The 27,275-nt window shown below is 33.5% G+C and overlaps 1 protein-coding gene across 1 annotated transcript in view; it reads right to left on the bottom strand.

The window, feature by feature from the left end:
* Gfrl (Glial cell line-derived neurotrophic family receptor-like) overlaps window positions 1-27,275 on the bottom strand; it is a 141,699-nt gene that overhangs the window by 114,098 nt on the left and 326 nt on the right. The window lies entirely within an intron of this gene.

The raw sequence follows: 27,275 nt of genomic DNA on the forward strand, positions 1-27,275 counted from the left end.
GGACTGGACGATAATCCCGTCGGTTTAAAGAAAAATTTGTAATGAAAGCTTTAGAATAGAATAAAATCGAACACCTCAGCCGCCTACAGTTCTTATCCGAGGAACAGAAGATGCATCCATTTTTAATTTCCTGCCAAAGAGGAAAATCTTAAAAATTGATTGTCCCAAATAATAAAAAATAGAAGCGACTTCCAGTCAAATATAAAGAGAGTTGAAAGTAACAGAAATGAAAATATATTATTTGTAACGTTTCCAATGCAGATAAAAAATTGGTTGATGGGGTGTGGCGAACCCTGAGCAGAATAATGAAATGTACGGCTTGATAGAGAAAACCGGTATTCCGTGTAAAATTGGTTTGATAATTAAAAAATAAAGGTCATAACTCGCTTGGCATAAATTGCTGATGGCGCGCTCTGGAAAACTCCCTCGACGTCGAATTGAGCACTATTTTTTATTAATCTTAACGATCAAAGTGCGCACATTCCGGATTAACAATTAACGAGATCAGCACTTAATGTCCCTTGTTAGGATTTTGTACGGCTCCATGGTCGAATTTTCTTTGACTAGTTGTGAGGTGGGTCTAATGTAACAGTGGCCCTTTCACTAATTGAGAAATACAGTGGCGCAAAGTTGGGGAAAGTCAGAATGGCCACAAATATGAACAGGTGGTCAACCCTAGTGACGAAATTAGAGGATTTCTTTGACGAGCGCCCTTCGAAACCGCATACAGCGCAACTGGCGCAATTTGCAACCTTTTTACAAAATTATAAGTTCGTTAACCTATAATTTGCATTACACGAGATCATGGCATGCGAATACTGTGATACAAGAACACCTCTAATTTTCCTGTTGTACGTTTAATTCGACTTGTATTCTGTTTACATGTTTAAAGCGGTGAAAATTATTAATGAATCGCAAGGGAGAAGCCGCAGAGTTTCGAAAAATGTTACGGAGGGTTAATCGTTCAACGGAAGAATTTCGCATATCTTATGATAATTGCATGCCGGAATGCAATAAAGGCCGCGATAAGCTAATTTTTATTTAATTTACAATTTCAAAAAATATAAATAAAAATCACATTGACGTCAAAATAAAATTAAACTTAGCCTTAATACATTAACGATTTCGTTTCACTTTTGCCTAGCGTGACAGGACAACTTAGAACTTTGAAGAGAATTTATTTCACTGACGACTCACCTCGAACATGTTTCACGTATTATATCATAAATTTTTAAATGTAATTACGTACAATTTTTTAAACTCCACGACCAACCAAATTTAGATCGTGGTTTCGTCACACCAACAATTAATATCTTATAATTCAGAATAAGTGGCATCGCGGTAGGCGTTGGAAATTCAAATTTACGTTGGCAGCAAGACCCTTGCTAATAATACCCTAGTTTCAATGCTGTTGGTAACCTTCGCTTTAATTTGGCCTTGATATTATCAATGGAATCGTTTTGTGTTTATTTTCTTGTTATAATATTTGGAATTTCCTTCTTTCATTTATGAAAAGTGTATTATTTTTCTGAGGGTATCTCTGCTGTGGGCGAAAACCATGTCAAAATTATGTAACGCATAACCTCAGAATAAAGTAATGAGTTAATGACGGTTTCACATGTTTGCAAAATTTTTTGACATAACATAAAGCTCGCTTTAGAGAATCAACACCTACCGCGATGCCACTTATTCTGAATTATACTATAAATAATTTCACTTTCTGCTAGGATCAATCACACATCTACTCTACCAAAATGTAAAGTCACTTACTGGTAAATTTTGAATAATACATTAAATATAAATCGGTCAAGTTTCAACACAACCCGGCGCATCCACCATTTATCTAAAACATAAAACACTCGTGACTTTTGATCGAGCGTTTGTTAATAAATTACAGCTTCTTCACTAACTTTTCTACACTCACAAATCACAATTACAGAATATTCTATATCACTCTTCACTGTTAAACTGGTCCTGGTTAAACTCCATTCAGTTGTATCGTTCTCCGATAAGACGCATTTGTCATTATTCATATTCATCTTTTTTCGTTTCCACTGGCTTAGTATAAGATTTGCGGCATAGATATATTTTATTCGTGGAGATATTTCATAAGCATTCCGCATTTCTTAAAAATAATCTTTTATCAGTTCGGAATCTACGTAGCTCGCCACTGGCCGTACTCATGTAAACAACTACCTTTTTATCGATATCTCGTTCTAGTTTGCCTGTAACATAGCTTGTCATTGTCTTGAAACCATTCGATTATGTCACAGCCGCATTCATCCGCAGGATTATTAAACGAACAGAAATGTGAGAATAACACGAAAAATGCGGATAAACAACTCGCAAAAAGAAATTAACTTCGACAAACCGGTCTGATTAAATATGGAAATTAAACAGTAAATTACATACGTGTCGAATTAAATTAAATTCCGCGACGAAATCGACGTCCGCGAGATCCGAAGAATTCAAGGTTTTACTGCCACGATAAAACTTGACAGCTCTGGAAGTCATTCATCGGTTTATCAAAAATACATATTTGGCACTGTTGGTTTATTTAATTTTTATGCTCCGGTTTATGAGCTTCTTCGCTGTTATCTTAGCTTTTATTACGCAAAGTGCGATTTGACGTGTTATTTACTGGGGTGTATTTGTCACCTACTTTTTGCGAGTCCACCCCTCTGGCTAGACCGGCACGTATAGTCGATTCATAAATTCTAACCCCAACGAAGAACTTTCTGTCACTATTGATTAATCTCGATCAAAACCAACATCTGTGATTTTCTTACACTCACCGTCCAATTTACAAAAAAATAATACGAGCAGCGCTGCAAGAAGTAGCTGAAAAACTGTCTCTCGATATCGCTGAGTTAATCCAGATTTCGATTTTCGTCCCCGTCTAATCAAATTTATCGCTTATTGTGAGCAAATTTAAATACAGAAAGTCACTTCTAATAAAATTTAACGTTCATTAGCGAGAAAATTTTATCGGATCACCGCCTACCTTTCTTGAAGCATTGCCGTTATAAATCTTGTTTCATTGGAGCGATTTAAAAAAATCTTGTTTGGTCGAATCGACAACTTGTTAGAGCTTGAGCATCTCAGTCGGTTTTTTATTTGCCATAATTACGAACTCGTATGCTGAATAAATACGGAAAAAATTGAGTTGCATGCATTTATATGCAAAAATATACGGCCGGTGGTAATTAGAATACATTCTTAAGTCTCGATATGTAAAATATGCAAAGTAAATCGTTTTTTCATGAGGCACACTGATCGAATAGTCAAATGGATTCGTATAATAAGCTCCGTTCCATAATTTTCTTTCCGATGTAGTCGCAAGGGTCGCATGTAGCAAATTAAGAACCAACAACCGTTGACGACGAAGAACTTTCATTTAGTGAGCCTTATTTGTCGGGACTCAGATCTCCCGAGGAATTCGGACGTCGGAATGGGCCGTGATGGACGCCTGGCCCTTTTCCTATGACTTGAGGGAACTTTCACTAGTGTCGTTGTACGACGACGACGACATCGACCAAAAGGGCCCCAAATGTTCAAGACGGAATGGCCCTCACACCTAACGGCACATAACAAAGGGATAAAGATTTTCGACGAATCTAAACGGACCGAAACTTGAAACTGATTAAAGGAGCAAAAACTGATTTCATAACCTCACTTACTCTCACGCCGTGTTTGTCGAGAGGGTGAAAAATTCAAACGGGTTTGGTTTAGTTCGTTTATTTATTGAGAGCGCGACATGATTTCAGCAGTGGCGAGTTTCTTTTCGTCTTATACAGGCGAAAATGGTGCAAAATCGGCACAAATTATTCGTCAAGAAGCGCTCCAAATGGTAAATAAAGAATAAGCGCTGAAAGAGTAACGCGGCTCAAATAAAACTATTTTTTTGTCAATTGTACTGCACGGTATTTTAGTTTTATGCAAAAGAATTGCTATCCGGAATCAAACAATACTGTCAATTGCAAACAGGAATTTTACACTTTCTATTTTATTTTAACTGTCTGACAAACTTAAAACTATGTGCTGAATCTTAACTTCACGTAATAAGGCAGAATAAAATTTTCACTTGAGATTCAAACAACTATAGTTGACTCAAGTTGCAAAAAACCACTTGTCATTTGCAACAGCCTTTTTTCAATATTTTCTAACCAAATAAAGGCACAAGGGGACCAGAAAATCATAGTTTGGATTGGATATTTTCCATATAAGTACAGTTTTAAAGTAATTTCAAATGATTAATGCCATAAAAGCGCTGTTGCAAATGCAAAATGGTTTTTTGCAACTCGAGTCAACTTTACAATCCAAATAAGACCACATAAGGTTGCAACCTTTTCCGGTCATGTTACAATAAAGTGCAAGGCGGAGAAATAAGTGAAGAAGTTTGTGGAGGTAAAAATAGCACCAGGCTTAAAGGTCCTTTTTTTCCGATGCTATTTTAAATAATGACAAATCCATGTTGATAATAATAAAATAGGCACATAGAAAGGATATTTATATCGGACGTTCAAATGAAATCCTGGGCTGGGAAGGCGTTGGAAACCGTCAATTGTTTTGTGTAAATTGACAGTTTTAATAAGAGCAGCTAAAATTTATAAGCAAAAAATCTTCCTGTTTTTTTCTTTGCAATGTTTTACATTAAAAATAAGATAACTAGCGATTCCTATTTTAAAGCAAATATCTAAGGACACCCTTTGCTGAAAACAAACATGTTCAATTATTATATGCCGATTAAACATAATATCGTATCCCACCTCCACCCGGCGGCACGGCAATTTTGCCGGAGTACAAACACTATTACGGATAATACTATCAAGTAATAGTGCAGTGCTTATCAACATAATTACCGGCGTCTCGCCTCCACATTTTGACTTTGTTGTGTTTTATGTTCTGCGTCAATGTTAAGGAAATTCCTCACGATGTGACATGAGTATAATAATATACCTTTTTGAATTTCAACCACCAATGTGTTCTCTAAGTCCAAAATTTTTAAATTTTTAAAAAGAGATTGCGGTACTATTCCTGTTGCTGAAATTATAAATGGTAAAATCGAAATTTTTTCTAAACACCAAAGATTTCTCATAGCAACGGATAGTTCTAAATATTTATTAATTTTTGTATTATATGTTTGTGTTATATTGTGTGAATTTGGAACAGCTATATCTAAAAGATATGCTTGCTTTTGTTGTTTATTTAAAATAATAATGTCTGGTCTGTTATGCTGAATGTGAATGTCAGTTAAAACTGTGCGATCAAAATATAATTTGTAATTGTCATTTTCTAAACAACTTTCTGGTTTATAAATGTAATGTGGTTGTGTATCCTTTAATAAATTGAATTTAACTGCTAAATTCATGTGTATAATTTTTGCGAATATATCATGACGTTTTTTATATTCGCTTTGAGCCAAAACGGTGCAAGAAGAAATGATTATTATGTTATTATTATGTTATTATTATTATGATACGAGTCTTATAAGAAGCATTTTATGGCACGCACGGGTTTAGAGCACGACGAGCGTAGCGAGGAGTGCCCTAAAGGAGTAAGTGCGATAAAATGCCTTATAAACGAGATGTCATACAGTATTTTTTCTACTTTGCCACTTTTTCAATGAAAAAAAATAATTTAATAATAAAGTTGAAGGATTCCACCCAAGGTCACGTCTGCGGTCTGCCGCGACACCACAGTATCCGTCAACATTAAAAAATTAAATTTCACTGTTTTTAGTATTATTATTATATCATGCCTTTTCCTATTACGATACGCAAAACAGTATCGTAATAGCATCAGTACGAACGCAAAGTAGAAAAAAAATGTTATTCGTGTCAAACCGCGCGAAATTCAAACTTTACACTCTGCCAAGTAATGATTTATTACTTTTTTCACCGCCTACTCAGCCCAGGTTTTCATTTGAACGTATTTACTTTTTGCACAGTTATGGTTATGATTCTTCCTTATTTTACAATAATACAAGTAAAAATATCTTTTTTTCTTAATATTTTGAATGTATTTATGTAACGTATGTTTAAAAAAATGTATGATCAAGAAGAGTTGTGAAAAACAAAAGAATCAAAAACGTGTGGCGTTTGGCTTAGCTTAGCATTATTATTAGCTATTCAGAAAACTCCCGTGACATTTGTTGTCATTTGGAATTTTAAATGTACATTTTTTAGTTTATTTCATAAGAGTACTAACCACCTAATATTTTAATTGACTACACATACGACCTAATCATCCTATTACCGACCCAAATTTCAAAAGATTATCATTAATTATTTAATTATATCATTTTGGGAAGCTCGAAATGTCAAAACTGTCGGGAGTTTTGTGAATGGCTTATACACATAACCACAGACTAAGACTCACATAACCTAACTTTTGTGAATAATAAATCTAATAGTAGAATATTAAATTAGAAATTCGCAATTACAATACAATTGTACTATCAATAGCTAATAATAATAACATATTTAAAAAAAGTTACTCTACTGTAAGCATCCCCAAACCTATATTGATTTGTAGCCCAATCCAAAATAACGGGTGTTCAAGTGAAAAGTTCATCAAGTTGGCTATGACATTTTGATGAAAGGGATAGTACCTTCTTTGACAGATGTCAGTTATGTTTTGCGACTGTAACATCTTTTTTGAGTTAAGTTGCGTTTTCTGTAGATTATAATAAATCAATTGCTTTCACAAGTAAACAATATTCGCTTTTTCTATCTCATGATGGTTTTCATAAAAATAAAGAATTTTTTGGTGATCGCACAATTAGTCGAAATGCAGAAATTCCTTGGCCCCCATGCTCCTGTATGACTTTTTCGTATGGCCTTACCTAAAAAATTGTGTTTTTCAAACACCTGTTGCAAATTTGTACGACCTTCAGCAAAGAATTCAACATAAAATAATAGTAACGAACAATAATCCGAGGAGTTTTAAAATGTATCGATGAAGGTGGTCAACATTTTCAACATCTTGTATTATTTTAAGATTGTTTTGGTGTGCATTTAATGCTTTCAACATAAAAAATACATCTAACCTAAAATTTTACAAATTACAAATCGCTGCGATTTTCGTCAAATTAAGAGGTTTTGTACTTAATGTTACCAAACATGTAGCCAGAGACATATCTTGACCTTTTTGATAACCTGGTACGACCATTACATACAAAAATAAGTTTAGTCAAAAGTGTCAATTCTTAACTCTCTAATAATGTACACTTCTGTTCAGGAAAAAGCATACAAGTCTTGAGAGACGTTTTTGCAATTTTTTTGGCTGTGTAAATTTACTTGATATTTGTTTCCATATTTAGTACCCATTTTAACTTATTATGTAAGAATTTACAAACGAATTTTGATTTTACGAGACTTAAAGGAACCCACAGTAAAATAAAGAATAATACTTATAATGTTGATAACAGGAACATTAGAGGGGGCATGAAGTATACTTTTACTGACTGAAATCGAATTACATATTCAATTATCTGCCACTGACAATGACAGTGACATCAGGTAATTGGTAAATCTAATTTACACAAGCAAAATGTTCGTGTATGCTTTTTTAGTGAACAGAAGTCTATAACAGGTTAATTGAAAAAAAAAGTGTTATGTACCTACTTGTCTTTCGTGTTTTATGCATTTTCAAAGTAAAAAAAAAAATGTATGAAACAAACAAAATGGTACACGTACTAGATGTTTTTTGGGAAAAAAAGTAGTTCTTTTCTTTTTTTGTTTCGTCTTAACACTTTTATGGAGCATTTTTGTGATTGGATTATTATCTTCGATTTCTCTTTTTCAGTTTTTAAGATACAAACGACGAAAACCCAGATTTTCAAAGGGCGATTTCACCCTTTAAATATTATAGGGTGCGATCAACAATTATTTATATAAGGGGCGGCTATGACTTTGACAGTGTCAGATATCTCAGCTAATAAACGTCAAACAACTGTCACTCTGAATCATCATTGATTCGTAATAATGTTTTTAATAATGGATACTGGAGATACAGTGTTGTTGCCTGTTTGACCGAGTTTCGGCAAAAATTTCGAAATTTAAATTGAAACAAGTATATGCAACCAGAAATACTTACATCCATTCCAGACCTGATCTAAATAATTGTTGATCGCACGGTACATCTCAGTAGCATTTTTTTTTTAAGTTTATACTTTGGAATGGATTATAAAATATTTTAAAAATCGTCTTAAGTATCAGGGGTGCAGTAAATTAACTTGATAATTATGATAGTTATTTGCATTAGTTTCCTGCATGAACCATAAATAATTACGAATAAAAAGCAGTTTTTCATAAACTATAACAAAGCATTTAGTATCCACCATTTTGAAACTGATTTTCTTCTTTATACAAAATTTATAAATGTTACTTAAAAATAATAAACGATAAGAAAATATGTGCAATTGTTATTATTTGGAAATCCTGTTTTAACTGATTTCTTTTCTATTTGTTTTTAAGTTCCTATTTAATAGCAATAGCAAGTAGAAATATAAAACTTAATCTTCTTGAACTAATGTTTTGTTACTTTCAGCTACTTTAATAATAAGTTATTTTGAAAATTATTGACAAAATTACATTAGTTTGAATTAATAGCAGAAATTAATTTAAATTTCAAATGGCAAATCAGATTGAATGTGACCAATAAGTGATTAATAAATTGTTCGAAATTCGGTACAAATAGGAACGAACAAGTTAAATGCCTATTTATCATAGCTCCCATTGTTTATTCATACAGTTGTAATGGTAATGAGTACGCAGAGGAGTTGATATTCGGATAATTCTAACAGTTTATGATGAATTATTAAGGTAAGCGCACATCTTTGAACACTTGGGGGCAGCAATTGGGCGAATTAGGAAAACCGATTGTAACTTTATTTCAGACGACGGCATTAAGGCAATTTGTGGGTGTTTTTCATTTAAAAAAGAAACTAATTTAAGAATGATGTCCATAAATGATAATGGTGATCCTTTGTGAAACGCTGAAAAGGATTCAATTATAAATTTGAGTGTATGTAAATGAGAATAGTATAACCAGTAGAAAGGGCTCCTTACTATTCCCAGTCCCAACAAAGGCTTAATGCTTCCAAATTAGTTCCTATGGCACAGACGCTTTAGTGCAAAATGTGCAGAATACAAAGCGGCTTGCAAACAAATATCACTAAACATCAGCCAATTCAGATTTTTAAGGAAAAAACTAAACACCAGGTTAATAATTAAATATGTAAATTGCGTGAATGCGCTCCAGTCGGATAATTATCGAAATTGTGCAAAGTTAGAACAGAAAGTTCGAAAGCGGTCTATAAAATATTGGCTCACAAAACTTGCATTAGGTACATGTAACCCGCACACCGTGGCCATGCATTAAACTTGTTAATTAAAATTTATTTTATTATTAGAACGAGCAAATATGCGCTCCACAGCTGCACCAGTGCACAGGAAACTTCATCGAATGGACGTTAACAACAGGAATTGAGCAGCACCGAATTTTATCTGGCGTCATTAAATAATTCTGTCTACCCTGCTTATTACGAATTCTCCCTCCCGTAATGACGCACGGTAGCAGAAAATCGGCGTTATGCGTTATTTTTGAATCATTCATAATACAATGTTTTCAAATATCTAAATCTATGCTAATGACTTCCGATCTCTGACTCCTGGAGACTTACCCAATTACTTCCTGTTATTCACATCCATATTCAAAATCGAATCTTATTTGCAAAGGATGTTAAGTATACAAACTCGTTCGCAACCCTTACGCACCCCACACCGCCGTTATTCAGAAGTTATTCCCCACAAAATCCGACTTACAAATATGAGTTTTATCCCCACCACAATATCAACTAAACATTTTTATATATCAAGGTAAACTCAACTAATTATCGCCTCGCTATTTTTACCTCTCCCGAGAATTAACGAGTTACTGTTGTTTAAAAATTGTTTTGTAAATATATTCGGCATGCAAATGCTTTTCATTTTTTATTTCCTTTGTAGATGTTTCAACAAAGGGTGAATTTAAGAGAACCAGTTTATTATTAAAATTATTTAAATCCCAGATTGCTGTTTTCAGTAGGTAGGCAATGTTGCCTCGGGTGTATTCTAAATAAATTAATAATTGACTGTCGAAACAGGTCAAAAGACGGAGTAACAAGGCACAAAATTCTGTTCGGAACAACAATCGTGTCGACAATTTCATAACAAAAATTCAAAAATTTTACAAAGAACTGTCGCGGTAGTGACATTATCCCGAAATTTCATTTTAAATAAAAACTCTATTTTCAATACAACACCGATGAAAAAACGTCACCTTTGATCTTTACATTTCGAAACTAAAGTGAAACACCACCGATACGCGGTCTTATTGACGCCTGTTGCATTTAGTTATTTTCCAATATTCAGTAATGACACATTTCAACAACATAGCGCGCGTTCCCATACGACAATCAATACAAATGGATGATTAATTTCCCCTGAAAAAAACATTTTTCTCATTTATGTTTTATTTATATTTATTAATCGCATCAATTTTTTATTATATTAATATGTTTAGGTATTTTATCAAAAAAACTTAAGCTTCAGTGTCCTTGAGAATTGGAAAATATGATGGAAAGCTTTTAATGTAGTTTCGATAGTTGAAGTAGAGTAATATGTTGAAAACGAAGTTAAAGCTTTTAAATCAAAAGTAGTCCGAATTTATTTTTGTTAATAACCAACTTTATAATTCCGAGATTAGTCCAATTAGAAATGTGTGTGGAGTCCTGCCAACATGTCCGTGATGGGCTTGAGAGGCAGAACATTTGGAATTAACAATTAGCCTGAAGGAATTTACTTAAATAAACTGTATCTGTGGTGTCACTTGCTTTGCTTGTATTTCCCCTATATTGTCTTGAAACTGATTGAAGTGTCATCCGGGAAGCGATAATTTCCGCTAAATTGTCACTTCAATCAATAACAGATTCGACAACCACAACTACCAGATTTATCATGTGCGGTACGGTACTCCTATTATGAGGCTGATCAACAGTTCTATTTTTATAACTTCGGGGTTAATCTTACATGTACTATTTATTCCGTTTCAGTAATTCTATCAGGAAGTTGATGAAATAATAATCTTTTCCATTTAAATAAATATTAAATCCTGCAAAACTTCGTAATTGCTAAGGAAAGCTACCCCCAAAACAATTATTTGCCGACACAAACGACAATTATGCGTTTTCTCTTGTTTATCGCATTAAACAGCAAATTAAAAACTTGGCCTGCTCGAGAAAGCAGCGATTTGCATATCAGCCACCACACAAAACAAATTCGATTATTGTCAAGTTTTATTCCGAAAATCTCATTAATGTATTACCAATTGCAAATCGAATTCGCCCCAGCGCAAATTAACACGAATTAAAGTTACTAAACATTGCTATTCAACCATACATGACCCTCGGTGAGGTGTGTTCTGTCAATTTACTTGATAATTGACAGGAAAATTGTCGGCCGTTCTATGCCTCAGCTACATATTTTACAAAATTAAATTACCAATCTTAATACCTGTTAAAAAGCCTATTACAATGATTATACTATTAAACAAATTGGACCCATTAATGCCGTCAGCTAATTAATTACCATGTTAAATATTTATCTTAACGGAAAATTGAGCATCTACCGACCGACATATTTCTGAAACCGAAAACTCGTTAAGCTATATTTTTTCCTATATTTCTAACGTTCTATTATTTAGCCATTATTGTTCACTAGTTACAACAAACGCAATCAAATCGTTACCGAAACAGTTATTTCGTATGAGCCCCCTCGGAGGTTCGCCCCATTCCAACATTAAACTCCACCCATTGTTCACCTTTTGACATATTTTCTATTTTTTGAACAAAATAAATTCTTTCTTTATTCGTGATAAATAATCCTACTACCAAGTTCAAACCAACTTTGAAGGGATTTTTTGAAAAAGCAAAGTTTTTTCGAGTACATCCTGTACAACACATTATATTACGGTATTGACAGATCTATAAATGGATCCAAAATAGCTATTTACAATCGAGTGTGGGAAGTTACATTTTGCAGCGCGAAGTTTAATTTGAAGCACGACGCGCAGCGGAGTGTTTCATAAACTGAGCGTTGCAAAATGTTTCACACACAAGGTATGTATAATGCTTTTTGGCCGACGTTTTTTAATTTAAAATGTTAAAAACAATTACCACTTTTGAAATTTTAATGGAACGCACCCAAGAATTGTCAAATGTAAGATAGAACCGACAGATGGCGCTGCTATTTTGATTTCTTTTAGATTTTATTTTCTAAAACTAATTGAATTCAAAATGTATACATATTGTTCTCCTGAAACTCAGCTTCATTAATTTAAAATTGTGTATTTCTTCTACGTTTCTAAAGTTTAAAAACAAGGATTATTTACTTTGCCGCATAGTATGTGGGAAAAATTCACCGTCGCACAGTAGCCGTAAAAACAAAGTTTCATGTGACGTGAACAGTGCGTATTTGTAAAGTTTCCATCACAGGAGGCCAAAAATTTTTTGTAAATAATGTACAGGAAAAGTATAAAAGTAAATTCTGAGTTAATACAACATAATCTCTACAGAGTGATAGATTATTGTTAACCGAGTTATTTATTTTTTAAACATGGTTTAATTTCATTTAAAATGGATGGAACACGTATAGTCTTGGGACGACCTTACCCCTCATCTATCAGTCTATTACACAAGGCCAAGAACTGATCGATAACTTCATTCAATCGTGATAAAATTGTTGATACATTTTTATTTCACGCTATTTATAATTCTGAAAATATTCTCGCTGTTTGTCGTTAATTCTCCAGGGTGTTGACAAGTCATGATCAGATTCAGCCAAAACTACCCCAATCGTGTGCAAACACCACCCAAACTAATTCTCTATACATATTTATAAACCGAATTAATTTCCGTTTGATCCGGGCTTTAAGACTTATCTGAAAAGTGATTTTTTAACAGCGAAGAATTTTTCCTTGCGAGAGGAACATTCGTGTAAATTCACAACCCTTTGAGGAAAGTGGTGTAACACGTCAGCCCGGAAAGCCGTTTAGTGTACACTTTTTAATGGCTCCCGCTTAGCGAAAACTTGGCTGAATTTCGAAAGTCGCACTAAAATTCTAATAAAGTTGTAATTAACTGTGAAATTTTTTATTTTGGGAAATTCTTTTCTGATTTACGACCGGATTTTCCGCCGGAGCCGTAACTTAAGCTCGACTTTGTACCAACAAGGGGTAAATGATATTCGATACGTGTACAGAGCGATCTACTTACACAAAGTTGTTGCTCATTAATTAATGCAACTAGACTCACCACATGTATTTCACTTGGCTGATCAAAGAGCTGTCGAAATATTTAAGGGAAGGTGGTCGTACAAACGCGTAAGAAGAAAGTTCGATGTTTGATTGGAGGTCAGGGGCGGCGGGAATTCCCCGGTGAATCATTTTTTCAATTGTTAATGAACGTGGAAGAGCATTGTTAATAGGTTTGTAAGTAAAAAGTTTCAGAAGAGGTAATGTTGGTTCGTGCGGGTATAACAATGTCAAGTGGAACAACCCCAGTGAATTATGGCCTTAACGTCCCCTTGTACAAAAGGCATACAGGGGATACATTTCATGGTGCACAAACGTCGATGAAATGTTTCACTGTAACATTGCTTTTGTCTGCACTTCGATCTGATACATTTTATTTACACATCATTTGTGTGGTTATCGCAAATCTTTATTTGACACTTTTGTCAAAGTTGCGAAATTAAACCAACTATGTCATTACCGAGCACATTGGGTTGATCCCCAGAGATAAATGTAATGACAGTCAATTATTAAGAATAGCTAAATGAGCGTTATGTTGCAAATTACTTTACGACTCAAAACAAAAGTAATTCAAATTCCTGGATTGTAACGAGGGAAAGAAAATGGTAAAAATAAAGAAACTTCAAAAAACAAAAACTGGTTGTGTCCAGCGCAAATTATTCCAGAGAGTAAAATAATTTAAACAAATATAAAAAATAATACAATCTCATGTTAATTAAAAGTCGAAAATATTAAAGTAAATTAAAGACAAGTTTTGGTCAGATATAACGGGCCTTCAAATAAATTTATATTTAGAGCAACCTATGAAAATTCAATTGTTAGCAACATTTTTCCAGCGTGGAAAATGACACAAGAAACGCCTGTCATTTTAACGAAATAAAATTAGGTTAGAAAATATTTTTAATTTTTGTAATGCATTCTCCCTATTCTCCCTCCACGGAATATGACAATACCTATGAAATTGGGAAAAAGCTTACTATGCATACTATGCAACTCCGGAGAATAATTGGTTACCTACAAAAATTACTTTACACTGTTAAAAGAATTAGAATGTCTCCTACGCCTACTCTAAATATATATTTATTTGAAGGCTCGATATTAATTTGGTTTGAAGTGATTTGAAGAAAATAAAATACATAAATCATTCAACTTTGTACAGAACGTTTTCTAGTTGTTTTTAGTGAATCGTAAAAATTATTTAAATATAATAAAGCATAACCTTATAATTCGTTGTAATAAATTTTTTTCTTGAAAATCACGGTTTTATCCAAACTGAAAATATTGCACAATACTATGAACAAAAATAATGCTGTGGGCTGTTTTTCAAACCACTATAAAAAAATGATCAGCTGAAAAATTATTTAATTTAATCTACATTGGTGAGTAATGGCAAAAAAAAAAATTATAACGAAATTGGAAATATTTAAATGCCTCGGTCAAGAAATCAGTAATGTCGATAAAAAAATTTGAAATAAATATTTCACCAATTCTTCCGTTATTTACTGTCGGGCTACAAACACATGAAATCGTAAATGAAGTGAGTTCCAATTTCTAGTCTGGATTCAGAAACCATAAATGTATTTTATATTCTATTTACTGTGATGATTGGTAACAATATTTTCGTAGCTGTGACATTAAGAAAAATTGTAATTTTCCAGAAAGAGTTGACATAAAAGATAATTTCATAATGTCGTTTAAAAATCTAAAAATAACCCACAATACTACCAACAAAATTAATTCGGTCCGATTTTTCTTAATCCATTATAAAAACCAACGATCAAGTGGGCAATTACGTAATATAGTCTATGTCATTGTGAGTAATGGAAAAAGAAAATAATTAAAAGTGATGTCTCAAATATTTGAAATGACGTACAGGGTATTTCACGAGTGATAATGAGCCCGGCAGAATTGAAAATGCAACCCACAATACATTCCCAAAGTTAACGTGGCTATTTCCAATATCGTATTGTTTTAAAGCGTCCAATAATTTTATTTGTTGCAACTAACATTTACAAAAGAGTTAAAATACGACGATTAAAATCTATTTGAACAATGAGAAAACAGACATTATCCTCATTTATGATGAATATACTGTGCAGTCAACAATTAGATCAAAGAAGCATTTGCGATTTTGGACGTATGTCCAAATCTAGTCGTTCAGATGCTCTGGAATGAATGGAACTATTTTTGGTTGCATATACCTGTTTCAATTTAAATTAGGAATTTTTTGTCGAAACTCGAACAAACAGGCCATTCCTTCTCCGTTATTGAAAACACCATTACGAAAGTAAGATTCAATGATGAATCTTTTATGTTCCGAAGTAAAAACCATTTTGCGTTAAAATTTGATTAATAGTGACAGTACTTTGACGTCGTAGCCGCCACTTATCTAAGTAATTGTTGTCTGTGTGCGTGTATGCAGACAATAAATATTTTCCCAAAAACTCTTCGTTTTTTCACAATTTTATTTAACCAAGTGAATGACGTTTACGTCAAAATTTACGAAACTGCACAGCTAACTATATTGTATGTTTTTTAAATCAAAGAACAAAATAATATCCACATTAACTTTGAAAATGTATTTTGGGTTGCATTTTCGATTCCGTGGGGCTCATTATCACTCGTGGTAATATAAAGAAACATTTTTGTTAAGTACAGTATTATCGATTAGAAAATTAAAAATAAATATTTCACCAATTGTTCCATTATTCAATTGTTATGTCCAAGTTGGTATAAGTTAGAAATATATGAAATCATAAATGAACTGAGTTCAAAGAAGTACTTTTAAAAATCCAATTTCCAGATTGGATTTAGGTGTATTTTTTGTTCTATTCAATACAGTAATCGGTAAAATTCTTTCATGGCTCCAATAGTAAGAACGACAGTAATAATTTCCTAGAAAGGGTTAACACAAAAGATGACTCATAATGTCGTTTAAAAAACTTAAAAACTAAACTAAAAGTTAAAAATTAAATGCCGTTTCAGGAGTAATTATGCGAATGTCACAAAAAAAATAGAAGTAAAGGTCGTGATCGTGTAGAGTGATGGGACGTTAGGAATGATTTTGGCATAAATCGGCGTTGTTAGAGAAAGAATTTCGTTTTAGTTGTGGCCTTTGTGGTATGTAGGGAAATGTGGGAACTACAGCAAGTGTTAAAAATAATTTAACAAAATTTGGAGCGTTGAACGATAAAATATGACATTAATTTCATTTCTTTATTTTTCACGTGTTTTCCAGTTTCAGCGGAGGATTTGTCGACAAAATCAGGCGATAACGCAAGATTTGTTGTGACCCGGCAGGCTGAACACGTGTAAAATAATGTGGTGGCACCGAAATGTAAAATTGAAAACGTCGAGAAAATTTGATTAATAATAAAAAGTGAAAAATATCGATTCCTGCGAGGGTCGATTTAATGCGATGGAAAATTAAACATAATACGGATCTAGTATAAACATAAAAAGCGTTGTTTGGGCCTTCCGTGTTTCGTTTGGGAATTGGTGCTACCAATATAGGCAGAACGTGATCTAATACTCGCAATCTTAGTCTTTTTATGAGGATCGTCACATGCTGATTGATTTTACACATGGTGTAGTAGACCTGACCGGGAATATTTAAATTTTTCCGGGACAACAGAACGTCGTCGGTTTTTCTAATGTTCGTCACGAAAATAACAAAACAATTGGAGAGGTCTCGGAAAAATAACAGAAGGGTCTAGTTCGATTTTTGTGGGTCGCATAAAAGGAGAATTATTGCCATTATTAAGAGTTCGGCGGTCGGGATCGCCGCCCTTAAACGCGTACATAAATAATGTGTGTATTTATTAAAAGGAAATAAATTGATTATGTCTTTCGTGAATCTATAAAGAAACACATCAAATACTTTGCAAACAAAACGAAAATATAAATAAGAAACGTCAAGTTGTGACGGCGTACTCAAATCCATTTCTGCTAAGGCCGTATTCAAATAAACATTCATCTCGTATGAAATATGACATCGTCGTGTATTCAGTTTAAGGATTTGAAGGTTTTTAATAGAATTGCACTTTGGAAATTATTTAACGTAGTAAAGTATTTTTGGCATGTGATCGAAGAGACAGACCATGATGGTACAAACTTTATTGTAAAAATCAATAAATTGTCTTTTTCATTTTGTACCCCGGTTTCACCCTATTTGTCAAATTTCATTCCAGAAACGGCTCAGGATAAACAACGCCTCGCCATATTAAATCCACAATTCCGCATTTGTTCCATGCAACAAGGAACAAGGATATTGACACGGTTTTATTTTATTGTAACTTAATTGCGTGCCAGTTATGTTTGTCTGTAGCAACCACTTGAATAACTAAATTTTTAATACGTCCATTGTATTGACGCTTTTCATTGTCCTGGCGTAATTGCTAATACAAATAAAAACCGACAATTACCGATACAATGATACGAATAATACAAGACTTAATGCTCTACTCAAAACTTTACCTCTATATTTAAATCTTTAATAAAAACAATTAGGGGCTGCTACTGTCGACGACTTTAAACTAGCTCAACAAATTTCACCTATTTTAATATGTATGTCAAAGTGTTACACTATCTACCGCAACTATCTCATTTAATATTTAATATGTCTTTTAATGTCCTACGTTTACGTGGAACACTTTTATATTTAGTAATTGCGTTCGTTCACTTAACCACTCAATTTTAAAAACCTTTCATGGGGGAATTGCATGGTTATATTTTCTATTATATTTTTTGAAATGATGAAAAAGATCTCTATCGCGCTGGATTACGAACTAAATACATTTTATTCGTTGAGAATATGTCGAATAAAAACATAAAAACAACAACGCTAAGTTCTTATCATTCATAACACCATTCAAAAATGCAACCACTCCCACTTCTTTCTTACTCCAACACGCTCTCAATGCAGCACTTAATTACTTATAACAAATTCATTTAGGTTCACATTCTTTGTTAAATAAAGATATTCAAAATTTTATGTGTTGACGTAGACAGTCAACATCTGACACATTAATATGTACTAAAACTGTTTTGACTGAAGCTTGTTCCGAAGCTTTAATATTAAGGTCAGGTCAATACATTATTGATCACACTGTGATGAAAATAAATTATGAAAATTGTGAACGTTTTGTAAAATGCACTTCGTTTGAAATAAAATGTGAGCCCCAGAGTGCAGTATTTAGACCAACTTTGTACCTACATCCTCCCTTAAACAATTGTAACTGTTATCGGTGCAATTTAATTATTTGTAGTGGCAGGATTTATACGTGGATTTATTAAAACATTAAGGTTAAAATGGTAAAAAAAAAAACATTTAGAAAAGTTTCCAAAACAATACGCGGATCACACTAGACAACAAAGAATTTGTAAAGTGAAAATGTTAGTTATTGCTTTGAAGAAAATGAATAGGTGGTGAAAACCTCAACAGCGAAGCGTAAAATTTACGAATGTTATTAATTTGTTATCTGAGCGAGTTTACGGTTAGATTTACATTTCTTGATTAAATTTCGTGGTGAATAATAGATGTAGTGAGTATTCTGAGGCAAATATTAACAATGACGTATTTACCGTGTCGTTCAGGTATCGACAATCTATCAGACATTTTCGTCGGTCGTTTATAAAAATTAGGCTCCTAAGTAACGTTTCGTAAACAATTTGAAAAATTCAATCTTCTTCGTTTCGTTTTCTGACGCAGTATCCAAGTCGGAATATTGATGCTCAGATATTACACTTTCATTTAAGCCTTCAAAGTCGACTTTTTAAAGTAGTTTAGCCTCTCCCTCGACTCCTGTTTGCATCGCAATGTCTAAGGACCTCAACAAAATAAAATATATAAAATATTAAACAAACGCTGAAAAAAATCACCTCTCATGCAGTACATCTGACAATTTTAATATTCTCTGTACGGGCGAGATTTCAATAAATCGCGAACGAAATACGTTTTGGTGTTCTTGTATGTTTGCCGTAATTATTTGGAATTCAGCGAGCATCTCTGTATTAAATTAAAGCGATGGATTCGGTCGTCTTTTCATTAAAACGCATACATACGCTTAACGTTTACTAAATTAACGTAGTACTTCGTAGTTTTTACAATACAGGATTATTCACGTAAGATGACGTAAGATGACCAGGTAAAAATGCAACCCAAGATACAATTAATAAGCTAACTCGATCCCTATTCCATTATCATAATGCACATAAAATATAGATAGCTTTTAACGTCAGTCTAATGAATGTCAAGTTCTGACAGAAAAATACCTCTCTCAACAAATTATGATTTAATAACAAAATGGGCAATTAAAATCACAAAAGTAAAGGGTAACGTAAAGGGTAAGGATCATGTCGGTTCTGTCATCGTTCGAAAATATTTTCAAATACATACTAAATATCAACTAAAAATGCAATGACAGATATACGTTTCAAACTAATAGAATACCTACTTGGATTCCCGACTTAATTTTTAAATACCAAAACACAAAGTATGTTTTGTAAAATGTACACACACTCGATCCATGTGTATTATTTGAATTAACTTTTTTAATTAAGTTTTATTTTATTTACCATATTTTATTTATGGTTAATTGATGAGTTTAGAAGGATTGTAACTCAATTTTAACGTAATTGAACCAAAACTCACATTTTATTTCTCTAATAACAAAAATAATACAAAACCTCTTAAAAATTTAACACGAAATGTAATAAACTAAAAACTCATTATCGTATATTGCGTCCTCTAGCTTGAATTACAGCTTCCATTCGTCTTGCCATTTCTTCAAAAAGGTCTTGAATGACAGCTTGATCTATTTCTAGCCATTCTTGAATGACTGCTGCACTTAGGTCTCTCAAGTTTGCAGGAGCAGCAGTTCTGACTTTAACTCGTCTTCCGACCATGTCCCAAACATGTCCGATTGGATTAAGATCGGGACTTCTTGCAGGCCAAATCATATGGTGGATTTCAACTGTGTCCAAGTACTCAGTTCCAGGATTTTCGTAATGTACCTGTTTGCTGTCATTGCCCCTCCATTACCACCACTAATTCGGGGCAAGCTTCCATACTAATGCCACCCCATACCATGATTGAACCACTACCAAAACTGATTCCTGGCACAAAATTGCACTGAGCAACCCTTTCGCCAGTCCTACGCCATACTCTTTGACGGCCATCTGGAGATTTGAGGCAAAATCTTGACTCGTCAGTGAAAAGAATTTGACCCCATTCTTCAATTCCCCAGTTTCGATGTTCGTGAGCAATGCAATGAGAAGTCTCGCTACTCGATGTTCCCGGGTCAACAGTAGGCAATGTGCGAGTGTTCTTGCACTTAAACCGTGTTGCTCTAACCTTCTTCTTACGGTTTGTTCACTTACTGCAACACCCCGTACCTCCTGCAGTTCGTTCCGTGCTCTAACTGCAGTAGTGTCCCTGTTTCTCAGGATTTTTAAAGTACGAAAGTTATCATCCCGGGCAGTTGTAGACCTTTTTCTTCCTGACCCAACTCTTCTGGTATAGCCTTTGGTTTCTGGAAATCGTTTAACAGCTCTTTGGATACTTGATTTGGATATCTTGAAACACCACGAATGCGAGCCACGTAATACTTCGACCGTCCATCTTGAATTAAAGCAATAGCTCTGGCAGTATCAGATGGAGTTAAACCCATATTTTAGTTTTTCGAATACTAATTTACTTGTTTTCAACACAGTCGCGAACAGTGCTGCACAAAGAGTGGAAAAAATTCGAAAAAACAATATGTAGAAAATCCTCAAAAACTGTTAAAATTCATTCAGACTTGGAATATAGAAATGTTTTGGTTGTCTTCAATGAAAAAGTAGCTTAGCACTGTTTACACTTGATATATCAAATATACAACGTACATTTGAAATGATGTTCTCATAAAAAAAAAAGATTTGACAAAAATATTAGATGGATCGAATTTTATGCCGGTGAGTGTATTTTGGGTTGCATTTTTACCTGGTCAGGCTCCTCATCTCACGTGAATAATCCTGTATAAATCAATAATTGTATATTATTTGACGAGCTAATAATGCCTATCATAATCCACGAGGGTGAAAGTTAAAAAACGAGCCGCAGGCGAGTTTTTTAATCACCAGAGTGGATTATAGGCACTATTCGCGAGTTAAATACGACGTTTAATCTACGACCTACCACTTTTCTTCATAAAACACTGAGCTTACAATTTTTTTAAGATCTGTGACTTAGGATAAATCATAAGTGACTTATAATAAGTCACGGGTGTAATTTATGACTAGCATAATGTATCTATAGTTACGTAAATAATAAACGTATTATTTAATGGTCGTAGATAAAATGTATAATAAAATTACACAATAAAACTTGAGTACCAAGTACAATATTAATAAACCTTTCGATTTTTCATAATTTCCAAAACTATCCTATTATTATTATTTTTCTTCTTTGCACTAATCTTTGATACTTTTTTGGGTATATTATAAACAAAAATATTAAACAATTGACAATAGATTTAAAAAAAAAACTGATCAACCAGGCAGCCGATGTACTATAGTATTTTTAAACATGTTTTTTATTTGTTTTTACGTAAAATCTTAAATGTGCCATGCTGATATGGTTTTTTATTTTTATATTTACTGTAATTATTTGTATTTAAAATAATATATTTAAGAAAATATATTTTAAGTTTGCATAAGTGTCGAGGTATTTAGAAAACATCACTTATTTTAGAAAGATAAATATCAGTGACAGAGATTTTCTAGCTCCCTTTTGTGTTGTTTATACTTACATGTTTTATGAAATTTGAATGTTTTCCATTTTTTTTTAATATTTAGTGGGCTCATTTGTATTTAAGGAAATGTTTTTTGCAAAAATATTTTAAGTTTGAATTTGTGTCGCAGTTTTTAGAAAATATCATTTACATATTTTACAAAGATAAAGATGATATGTCAACAAGATGGAATGCTTTCTCACAGACACATTAATAAGACGTGTTGCGAGAATAAATATCAGTGACGGAGATTTTCTATTTCCTTTTTGTCTTTTTTATACTTGTTTGTGAATTTTTGATAAAATTTGGTGAGTGAAAGTTTTTTGAGCTTCGTAATATATTATGTAAGGATTGAATTTAATATAATGTAAAATCAAGATGCGAGTTTGTTTTGTGTCCCCAGCCTCTTGTTTGCGTGGGAATATTTGAGGGCCCCGCGGAAATAAATTAAATAAAATATTGAAGGGGACGAATAAAGTGAAAGAAATCTATAGTAGTAAAACAAATCTTGTGTAGAGGTAAAAGAGGGAAACACAACCACGAGCTGTTTAAATAAAAGATGCACTGTCCTAAATTCCCAAAGCCTTTCCGCAAAGCAGGATCGTATGTTAAGTGTGGCAGAGGGTGGCGGGCGGCATCCTAGTGGTGTTGCGGTGGGTAAACGACAGGCTAGCCGGGGGTTCTCCGGAGACCCCCCGGTCCGTCGTCGTCAGCTTGAGCAAACATGTCCCCCGTATCTGCAATGCGAGATACAACAATGGAGGCAAATGAGTCAACAACATACATTATTTATGGACCGCCCCCGGCACTTCTATCAGGCGCGTCACCCCATCGGAACCACCATCGCTAATTATTTGGTCGCGCTCCGGACCAACGACCAACACCATTATTACCAACCGCATAAATCTAAACGAGCCCGCTTCATTTTTCGTCCTGCATACCTGAAATATTTATCGCGTTCTATATTACACGCGGACTATTCAAAAAGGAGCATCCAGAGTGGAACGGCTCTTACGTGAAACTGCAAAAATAAAACGTTCTTCTAAGAACAACGAATAAAAAGAATATGACGTTTTAATCGCGATTTCAGAACACTGCACCCGGTTCGTGTCACCGTACTCAGATTTTTATCGGAATTTCGAAACGGAAACACTCCTGTAGGGTAAAATCATCTCGGACAAACCGCAACGCCGACATCGACACTATCGACAATATCGACAATTATAATAATGACGGCTCACTTGATCATTACCGTAAAAGATATTATCAACAAAATATATAGTTTCAGAATCATAAAATATTTCTAGATTCTTATATAGATTTTTGTCGACACACAACAAACGTTCAGAGTTCCGTTATTACTACTTTTAAAAAATTATTTCACACATCAAGTTAAATGTAATTTTATTTGAATACGAAATTCGGTTTCGAGTGTCACAAACTTGTCCTACTAAAGGTCTACGCATAAAGGCTTAACTACACGTCACGAATGTTTAGGGTCATTGTCGCTATTGTTAGTGGTCAGTATGTCAATCATTTGGATGGAGATATGACACAATAAACTCACAATATACCACTTAATCTATCTAAAGTGCCATTAAACCGTCCAAACCACATTTTTTTCACAACCACTTCGCCTACTGATGTATATCCGAATTCTAAATGAGCCCAAATATTGTATATTAAAAACATAGGTGCGGCCAAAAGTTTTTGTGAAATGGATGGGGCGGGGCTGTCGCGTTTGCACAAGCGAATATTACAGAGGATCACGTGACGTCCACTTCTCATTTCTTGGTAAAATGTACTCCTAATTTTGTTTCAAATCTGTTCGAAGTGAATCAGGCAACCAGTATGCATCAGTCTGACGCACGTCTTGTGTTCTCAAAACACTGTACACTATGACAACTATCGCACTTGTGCTGCAAACTTTGGCGATGTACCGAACTACAAAGATCTCAACTTGAAACGTTTGCATGCATTAAACTCCAGAATTGTTGCGTCGACTTTTACACTACATTTTAGAACAAATAGTGTTCATTGCATGAATAATAATACGTAACAAATACAAAGCGATAATCTATGCAATCTGCAATGCATAGTAGTATGTACGGTTGCATACATGAACATTCAAGCTTTGGAGCGTTAATAAACTTTTGGAAAAAACTTATATTAAACATAATGATTTAAAGATTTACAAAAAGAACAAGCACGGATCTATCATCATTGGTAAATACATGGTGTAATAATAAATCTAAGATGTGTTGGCTCGTGAGGTATCAAAACCTTTATGATAATTATGAAACAGTTTTAATTACATATGTGTGAGGCTCAGATTAAGTGAAAACATTTTAGTTATTGGCATTAAATAGACGAAACCGACAAATTTATTATGTTAATGGTGAAGTTCGATGTTTAAAATGCACACCTAGAAGTTAGATCATTTTAAAAGCAGGTTAAATCAAGGCTCCGGGTCTAAAAATGTTTCCCAAAATTGAATGTCGTTTTCGTAGTTAGCGGACCTAGTGCGCTATTGCGAAAAATAGGATAGCAAGGATCCACCATCAATAATATTGATATGATGCATATTATGCACTATGTAGTGAAATTTTTCCAGTTCTGTGTGGTAACACCTAGCAGCTGTAATTATCCGGTCGTATTAGAGACGACCGACGACGTGCTCTTTAAACAGTTTACGTCAACTACTAGCTCCCCCAAAATACGACCCAAAACGATTTTTGATACGATCGAAATTTATGTCAGTCGGCGCTGAATTATTCCGGAAAACGATTTTCTCTAAATCTACCATAAAATATACCTGCCGGTACACGTTATACACACACGCTTTTGTAGCGTAGCCTAATCTCTACCATAATAAGCCATGTCATATTTATGAGCAACATTTCAAATTCAGTACGCATACATTATAATAGCGTTGGCCCAAATAGCCGAATTGCATCTTGGGGCGGGCAAAAATCGCGCGATTCCATTTTAATTAAGACGCATTTGCCGATGTTCCGGGTAATTATCGGAACATGCGCCAATATTCTGGGGCAATTACCCTCAGCTGGTGTGTGCTCGCGTGAGCTGTGAAATGTGCAACATGATCCACACTGCACCACTCTCCCAACTAGGCCTATTAAAAACCAGAAATAAATATCATGTCGATTCTTATCGCCCATCGATAATCACCGCATTATCGATATTGTAATTTACCCCACTTTTTCAATGCACACTACCTACTTACGTTATCCTTATTTCAACCATTTCACTTACACCATTTTAAACCCATGAAGTTAGAAACCATTTTATTTCCTCTATATTTATTCCTCTATTTCAATTCATAGATTCGTTTAAACTAATTCAGATCGGTGCTATATCTCTTCGTTAAAATGGCAACCGTTTTATTATTTCTCAACCAGTTCATGAACTGGTTTGACTACTCATTGTATTGCATTTTGTCACTTAAAGTACTTACTACGTAACTAACGCCAATAACAGAAATATGTATGTAAGTATATATTTTTTAAATCAAAATTAAGAAATAAATAATATCAATTGTGAATATGCTGTCAACAATAAAATTATGATGAGTATTAGGAGCAGATGTCTTTCTGTCAATAAACCAAAAAACTTAACCTAACAATTTAATTTTTGTAGTGTGAAAAGTCACTCCTGACAAATTAATTTTGTATAGAGGAAGAAAGACATTATTATATATGTTCTTGAAAGGTAGACAGCAAAATCAAAAGATCTTGTGTTGTTTGTGGAAAAAGAGTATGCACAGAATTTCCTTTGAATGGAAGAATCACGGTTCTTTCAGCTAATAAGGAAGTAGCTATTTCAGAAAGTTGTCTTCTGTATCAAAAAGTTCTACGTTGGGTGCTTGCCAGTTGTTTTCAACGATTCTCAATTCTCAATTCGTCTGTGCAGGCAGCGAGACTGACATCTTATTAGATCTCCGAGGAGTCTAGTTACGCTCCAGGACAGTAGTTAAGGTTCAAAGTAAGCAGAGTTTTATTTTTTCAAACCATTCTCTAAATTGGTTTAGAGAAAGTAAGATGGTTGTGTTTCAATTTATAAAAACACTACACGACAATTTATAAACCGGGTTTCTCACATGCAACTGACAATCATCAACACAATTATACTATAATCTTACTTGGTTTAATTTTATTTTGTTTATTAACAATTAATTATTCATTTTCCCAATGCACTTCAATCACGAAAATTTATTCACATTTAACAACCATCTTATTTTTTCTAAACTAACATTTTGGATGGTTTATTAACCATTAACAGAAATCTGTATTTTATGTTTTTACATTCGTGTACTTCTCTTTTTGATACACAACTTTACGATAAACAGTCACAGTTTTATTGAATTTCACTATTTATCGGTTTAGTTAGTTTTATTAGTATCAATGGGTAAAATTATACCTTAACATTTACTGTATTAATGTCTGCAAGAACAAAATAACTATGTATTGTGAATATGCAGTCGGGTAAAACAAATGTTGAAAAATATGTTAATAATAGTGAATATAACTTTTGTATCTCTGTCAATAACGTCAATCTATACAATATTAAAATGGGATTAAAGTGCGATATGTTTAAAAGTTTCAAAAACAAGATATACATGATGTTCTATAAAAGTTAACAAGTTGTTTGAAAATATTTCCAATTAAAGCATGTGATCTGTATTTTGTTGATGTGTAATGGTAAGAAATGATAGATATATCAAAGATCGGTACATTTTCTTACCACGAATGTGTTAAATTGGGAAATGTATTGTCGACACAAAAGGTTTGAAACTGAGGAACAAATCAACTTTGTTGTGTGCTTGAAATTTGTTCAGAAGAATGGAATAAGAAAATTGAAAATGTTCATGTAATATGTACGTTTACTAAGAAAAAATGTCGCTAACATCGATTTATGTGAGTCCGGTGTTAAATATCAAACCACGAAAGTGATTAATGTAAGTGCACATCTGAAGAATTTCGACGAAATCACGTGTCATATTATGAAAAATTTTCCTAGAAATTAAAACGAGCAAGTTAAACGTCAAAACTTTGTGAAACTTTTTCGGAACAAATTGCTTCCATATTAGCTGTAATAAAAATACGGAACAATAGACAAGGTATGACATAT

The sequence above is a fragment of the Tenebrio molitor genome, chromosome X (assembly GCF_963966145.1).
Source record: "Tenebrio molitor chromosome X, icTenMoli1.1, whole genome shotgun sequence".
Taxonomy (NCBI): domain Eukaryota; kingdom Metazoa; phylum Arthropoda; class Insecta; order Coleoptera; family Tenebrionidae; genus Tenebrio; species Tenebrio molitor.